The following is a 6,947-nucleotide window of genomic DNA, read 5'->3' as shown; positions in this document are numbered from 1 at the left end:
CATGTTGCAAAGAAGGTGCTAGAGGGGAAAGCTAGGTGGCTGAATGAATTGAGAGTCTTCAGAAAGACCTGAATGCAGATACAACCTCAGAGACTTCCTAGCTATGTGACCCTGGGCAAGTCACTTCACTGTTCTCTGTTGTTTTCTCAGCTGTAAAATGGAGATTAAAAATGGCACCTCCCTCCAGGAGCAGCCAGGTAGCACAGAGAGTAAGAGCACCAGCCCCAGTGTCAGGATGACCTGGGGATCGAATCTGGGCTCAGACACTTAGCACCCACCTAGAAACACTGGCCATGTAACCTTGAGCAAGGTTATAAAATTTGCTTATAAAAAAATGGCACCTCCCTCTCAGGGTTATTATGAGTATAAAATGAAGTAATATTTGCAAACACTCCATAAATGCTAGCTGTTATTATTAAGACCGATATTGATAGGAGTTCTCTCATCCTGGAGTTCCCTCCCTACACCAATGAAATGATAGATCTAATCTTTCTCCCTCCTTATTCCACTTTTTTCTTTCCCCACCCCCACTCTACCTTTAAAAAAATAAAAATAAAATAAAGCCTAGAGCAGGGGAGGACTTGCCCAAAGACATAATCATTCACCATTCATTCCATAAACATTTACACTTACATTCCCCAAACATCCCCCAAACATTGCATGCAGATCACTGAAGAAAGCTCAAAGTTCAACTAAGATGGTTCCCAACTTTCTGGTTCTTACAGTCTAGTATACAATCCATTAGTGACAGGGAGCTCCCCCAACTTCCCCCATTACAAGAAGGTGGACTAGATCCCACCTTTCCTGACTCCTGTGTTAAGTAGTTTTTCAACTACATCAAAAATATTACAGCCTTTTCCTCATTTTTATTTTACTACTTAGGTTCCTATAACAGAAGTGGCCAGATGGCACAGTTTGAATCTTGACTCAGATACTAATTGTCTGTTACACTAAGCAAATCCCTTAACTTTTCTCATCTTTCATGTCCCTCTCTATACAATGGGGATAAAAATGACACTTTGTCATAGGGTTATTATGAGGATAAAATGAGAATATAAATTAAGCACTTTGCAAACCTTAAAGTACTATCTAAATACTACCTTTTTATTATCCTTTTTGTTGATCCATTGTTGGTTTTCACAAGGGTCTCCAGGACAGTAGAAGCTTGATGGTGGGAGAATTGAGGTGAGAGAATTGAGGTTGATGTGGCTACAAGAAATTCACTAATGTGCTCACCATTCATAAGCACCACCATAAAAGATGGGAGCCAGGGCACTTAACCCATAGGAAACATGGAACAGCAGCATAATGTCAGTTAGAACAACGACAAGGAAGCTAAAAGGAGAAATGAGCTAAGAATCGGGGGAAATGATACAAACCACAAAAAGTGTTTTCTTAGCTGTGTCCCGCCAAGAAGGAAAGCAATAAGTTTTAGAGTCACTGCCTGGTGGGAATCACAATAACAGCTAACCTTTTCCTATCAGAACTAGATAAATCTAACCATAAAATAAACAAGAAAAAAATTGAGGTGAATAAAATTCTAGAAACATTAGAAATGATAGACTTCTGGAGAGAATTGAATGGGGATAGAAAGAAATATACCTTTTTCTCAGCGGTACATGGCACCTCCAAAAAAAATTAACCATGTATTTATTAGGGCATAAAAACCTCACACTCAAGTGCAGAAAGGCAGAGATGTTAAATGCATCTTTTTCATATCATGATTCAACAAAAATTATGTGTAATGAAAGGCCATGGAAAGAAAGGTATTGGGAACTAAAATCTAATACTAAATAATGAGTCAAACAACAAAGCATAGAAACAATCAATAATTTCATCAAAGAGAATGACAATATTGAGATAACATACCAAAACTTATGGAATGCAGCTAAAGCAATTCTTAGGGGAAATTTTATATCTCTAAATGTTTATATGAATAAAAGAGAGAAAGAGGAGATCAATGAATTGGGTGAGCGATTTTTAAAAAGGTATAAAAAAGAACAAATTTTAAATACCCAATTAAATACAAAATTGGAAATTCTGAAAATCAAAGGAGAGATTAATAAAATTGAAAGTAAGAAAACTATTGAACTAATGAATAAAACTAAGGGCTGTTTTTATGGGGGGAAAAATCAATAAAATAGATAAACCTTTGGTTAATTTAATTTTTAAAAAAAAGAAAGAAGAAAGCCAAATTACCAGTATTAGAAACCAAAAGGGTGAATTCACTACCAATGAAAAGAAAATTAAAACAATAATTAGGAGCTATTTTGCCTGACTGCATACCAATAAATCTGACAATCTAAGTAAAATGGATGAATATTTTCATAGATTAACAAAAGAGGAAATAAAATGCTTAAATCACCCCATTTTAGGAAAAGAAATTGAATAAGCCATCAATTAACTCCCTAAGAAAAAATCTCCAGGGCCAGATTGATTTCCAAGTGAATTCTACCAAACATTTAAAGAACAATTAATTCCAATGCTATATAAACTATTTGGAAATAGGCAAAGAATGAGTCCTACCAAATTCTTTTTGTGACACAAAGATGGTACTGATACCTAAACAAGGAAGTATCAAAACGTAGAAAGAAAATTATAGACCAGTTTCCCTAATAAATATTGGTGCAAAAAAAATTTTAATAAAATATTGGCAAAAAGATTACAGCAATCTATCACCAGAATACTATACTATGACCAGTTTAGATTTATACCAGGAATGCAGGGTTGGTTCAATATTAGGAAAACTATCAGCATAATTGACCATATCAATAACAAAACTACAGAAATAATATAATTGTCTCAATGGATTCAGAAAAAGCTTTTGACAAAATGCAAATTCCTATTAAACAAAATTCCTATGAAAAAACACTAGAGAGGATGGGAATAGATGGAGTTTTCATTAAAATGATAAGTAGTAGCTATCTGAAACCATCAGCAAGGATTATATATAATGAGGATAAGCTAGAACCTTTCACAGTAAGATCAGTAGTCAAACAAGAATGTCTATTATCAACACTTTTATTCAATATCTAGAAATACTAGAAATGTTAGCTTAGCTTTAGTGATGAGAAGAAAAAGAAATTGAAGGAATTAGAATAGACAATAATGAAACAAAACTATCACCCTTTGCAGATATGATGGTATACTTAGAGAATCCTAGAGAATTAAGTGAAAAACTACTTGAAATAATTAACAACTTTAGCATAGTTGAAGGATATAAAATAAAACAGTATAGAGGAAGGATTCCTAAACATAAGTGAAATGGAGGAAGAATCAGGTGGTGATCTGGGGACCCCTAATTGAGGTTTAAATATTCTCAGGAATCAGAAATCATGAAATATCAAGTATCCTTTCCTGCCTCCAGGTGGGAGTGAGTTGGGAATAATTGGGATGGGTGTCCTCATTTCTGGCAGTCCAGATCCCATTTCACATTGGACTGTATAAATGTGGTACCTTTAAGTGCTATATCAATATATTACTACAACTACCACTGCCACCACCACCACTAGCACCACCACCACCACCTCCTACTACTACAACTACTACTACTAGCACTACCACTATTACTACTGCTACTGCTGCTGCTGCTGCTGCTACTGCTGCTGCTACTACTACTACTACTACTACAATACATGCATGATTCACTCAAAAGAATCAAACTGAGATCTCTTCTCCTCTACATCAATGATAAGTGTTGCCACTTCTGGGCACTGACACATTTCTAATTTTCCATTATGACCCTGGTCAGGCTTTGTGGGCATCTACATGGTAATGTAGATAGAGCACTGGGCTTAGAAGCAGGAACACTCATCTTCATGAGTTCAAAGCTAACCTCAGAAACTTAATAGTTGTGTGACTCTGGACAAGTCACTTAACCCTGTTTGCCTCCATTCCTCATCTGTAAAAATGAGCTAGAGAAGGAAATGACAAACCACCTTCAAAGTCTTTCAAATGAGACTCAGGACAGGAGAGTAAACAGTTCCCCCAACCAAACTAGTCAGACCCAGAGCTGCTCCAAGTGGCACCTGGGATCATTGCTAATCAGTCAATGAACAAATATTTATTAAGAAGCCTGTCTTCACTGCTTCCCCTCCACCCCCCACAAGAACTTCTGCGCTGAGTTGTCCTTATATACTGAAAAAGAAAGTCCACATGAGATGAGATAGGAATCAGGTCATGTGTTATTTTGGTTGTTTAGAGAGAGAGAGAGAGAGAGTGTTCAATCTCTGACCAGATTTCTGTATTGCCCATCCTCAGTCAGGGTAACTTAGGGGCCAAGCTCAACACATAATCATTTTCCAATCAAAAACCATTTATTAACCACAGTACTGGATGTTGGGAATGAAAGATGAAAATGAAACAATCCTTCTCCTCAAGGTGCTTACACTTTTCCATTGTAGACAAGACAGGTTAGAAACCTTCTTTTCATACTGAAGAAGTTTTTTGGCTCTAAGGCCTGGCTTTTCCTTTCTAAGGGTCCTCCCCTCCCTTGTGACAGCCACAAAAGTGAGCCAGATTTCCTCATTGCTGCTATCTCCACACCTGACCTTCATAGAGCTGTCCCCTCCAGTTTAACACAATTTTCCCCTGTCAATACCTTCATCCAGGCAAACTGGAGTGCACAGAAAGGGAGGCTCTTCATTCTAGTAACAGAAAAATCCAGCACTGATTGCCATGGGGTAAGTGAGCTCTTCTCCAGTTGAGGAAATAAGCAACTGGAATGGAAAGAGGGCGAGTGAGAGTAGGATGAGGGTCCTTCACCTGTGGCCCATAGACCCCATGGAGAAATTTCAGGGGGTTCATAAATTTGAATGGTAAAAATTACATCTTTATTTCAATATAATTTTTTTCTTTGTATTCCTATGAATTTTATTGTATACTTTTAAAAATACAATGCTGAGGAGGGACTCAAGAACCCTCGGAGTAGAGACTATTTCTTTTTTTAGTTTTATTTTTTCTAATTACATATAAAAACAATTTAAAACATTTTTTGGTTTAATTTTGAGTTCCAAATTCTCTCCCTCCTTCTCTTCTTTCCTCCCCTTATTGAGGAGGCAAGTGATTTGATATGTTATGTATGTGCCATCATTCAAAACATATTTTCACACCAGTCATGTTGTGAAAGAAAACATAGACCAAAAAATGAAAAAAAGAAAGTAAAAAATAGTATGCTTGGATCTGCATTCAGATTGCATCAGTTCTTTCTCTGGTGGTGGATAGCATTTTTTAACATAAGACCTTCAGTATTGTCTCAGATCTTTGTACTGCTGAGAGTACCTAAGTCATTCACAGTTCATCATTGTACAATATTGCTTTACTGTGTACAGTGTTCTCCTGGTTCTACTCACTTCACTTTGCATCAGTTCATGTAAGCCTTTCCCTGTTTTTCTGGAAGCCCATCCTGCTCAGCATTTTTTATAACACAATAGTATTCCATCATAATCATATGCCACAATTTGTTCAACCATTCCCTAATTGATGGTCATCCCCTCAGTTTCCAATTCTTTGCCACCATAAAAAGAGCTGCTATAGTTGTGTACATATAGGTGCTTTTGGAAAAAAATCTCTTCAGGATATAGACCTAGTAGTGGCATTGCTGGATCAAAGGGTATGCAGAGTTTTATACTCTGGGCAGCTATGGGAACCAAGAAGAAGGATTCCAAATTTCTTTATTTTTTTATTTGCTGTACAAAGTTTAATAATGCTCAAAGTTCTCAAATTTTATTGTTAGAGAAAACTGTGCTTTTAGGCAACTCCCACTCATTATTGGCAATTTTATAAAAGCCTAGTTAGTATCACCATAATATGAATGACTTCAGGCAGGCTATCTGGTCAAAACTTGAGCTGTCTTCATTGAAACACTGTGTAGTCAAAGAACGAAAGCCAAGCTTCATGGAATTTTAAGAGTCACTTTCATCACTGGCATCTGACCTGGCCTTTATGATAGCCAAAGCAGTGTCCACTTGGACTTCTTCCTCATCAGACTAAACAACAGGGGACTCTCTGTTTTCACTTTTCTCCTGAGTGACAGAGTCAGTGCAGACTGAAGATAAGGAAGACAGTTTGCTTCAAGATGCAGAATGGTTGGGAACCTTAAGGCTTATCTCATTCTGACAGGTACTGGAATCAGGCCCTAGTCCAGGAGAGAGCATGCTCTCTTCTCCTGAGCTCAGAAAGACATCGATGGCCTCCTGATCAGACACATCCATCAGGTCCATCTGTTCCAGCAGATTTGCATTCCCATCCATGCTGCCTATGGGTTCTCTTCATTCAGCTATCTGCAGAGAGCCTGTGGAAAGGTATTGTTCCATGTCTTGCTAGAAGGCTTCTTCAAAGAATTTCTGGCATTCCTTTAGTTTCAGCTGTTGGCTGTATTCTATATCTAGCACCTTCTGAGTATATAGCTCTGCATCTAGCTCAGTTTTGAAGGCTTCAAGTTCCTTCCTTTTATTTTTCTTGTAATTTTCCAGTTGCTGCTTCTCTTTCTAATTTTTGTTTGTATCTTTCTAATTCATACTGCCCATATAAGTCCTCCAAATGCAGTAAGTGGTTTTCTTCCTCCTCAAAATTAGCCTCTAACTGAATCAAATCAAATTTTCATTTATGGATTCTAGATCTGCTAACAATACTGGAATCTGCCGGAGCTGTTTTTGTAACTCCATTAAAGCTGGTGATGCTGTGAAAGCATCACCACTTCAGTATCCACTGGCTCTCCAGTATTTGCACATTCCTTTGCTCTTTTATGAAGGGCAGCCCATGTATCTTCATATCTGCTGAGTAGCTTGAGTCCAGCAGAGAATTTTGGCAAATATTGAATGATCCTTTTTTTGCTTTTGACTTTTGCTTCTCTTGACTTGTCACTTAAAGACTTCAGCCCAGAGGTGAAATCCTACTGCACACTCAGCAACCTCTCTTTCAGGGTCTCCAGCATCTTCGCTGCTGCC

At 37.5% G+C, this 6,947-nt stretch overlaps 1 pseudogene; it reads right to left on the bottom strand.

Annotated features, from left to right (window-relative positions):
• Positions 1–5,903: 5,903 nt before the first annotated feature.
• Positions 5,904–6,947, bottom strand: LOC138153997 (dysbindin pseudogene; annotated as a pseudogene).

This window comes from Petaurus breviceps, unplaced genomic scaffold (assembly GCF_028583685.1).
Source record: "Petaurus breviceps papuanus isolate PSGF00001 unplaced genomic scaffold, PetGlider_PUasm1.0 91041, whole genome shotgun sequence".
Lineage (NCBI taxonomy): Eukaryota > Metazoa > Chordata > Mammalia > Diprotodontia > Petauridae > Petaurus > Petaurus breviceps.
This window is presented reverse-complemented; position numbering and strand designations above follow the sequence as displayed.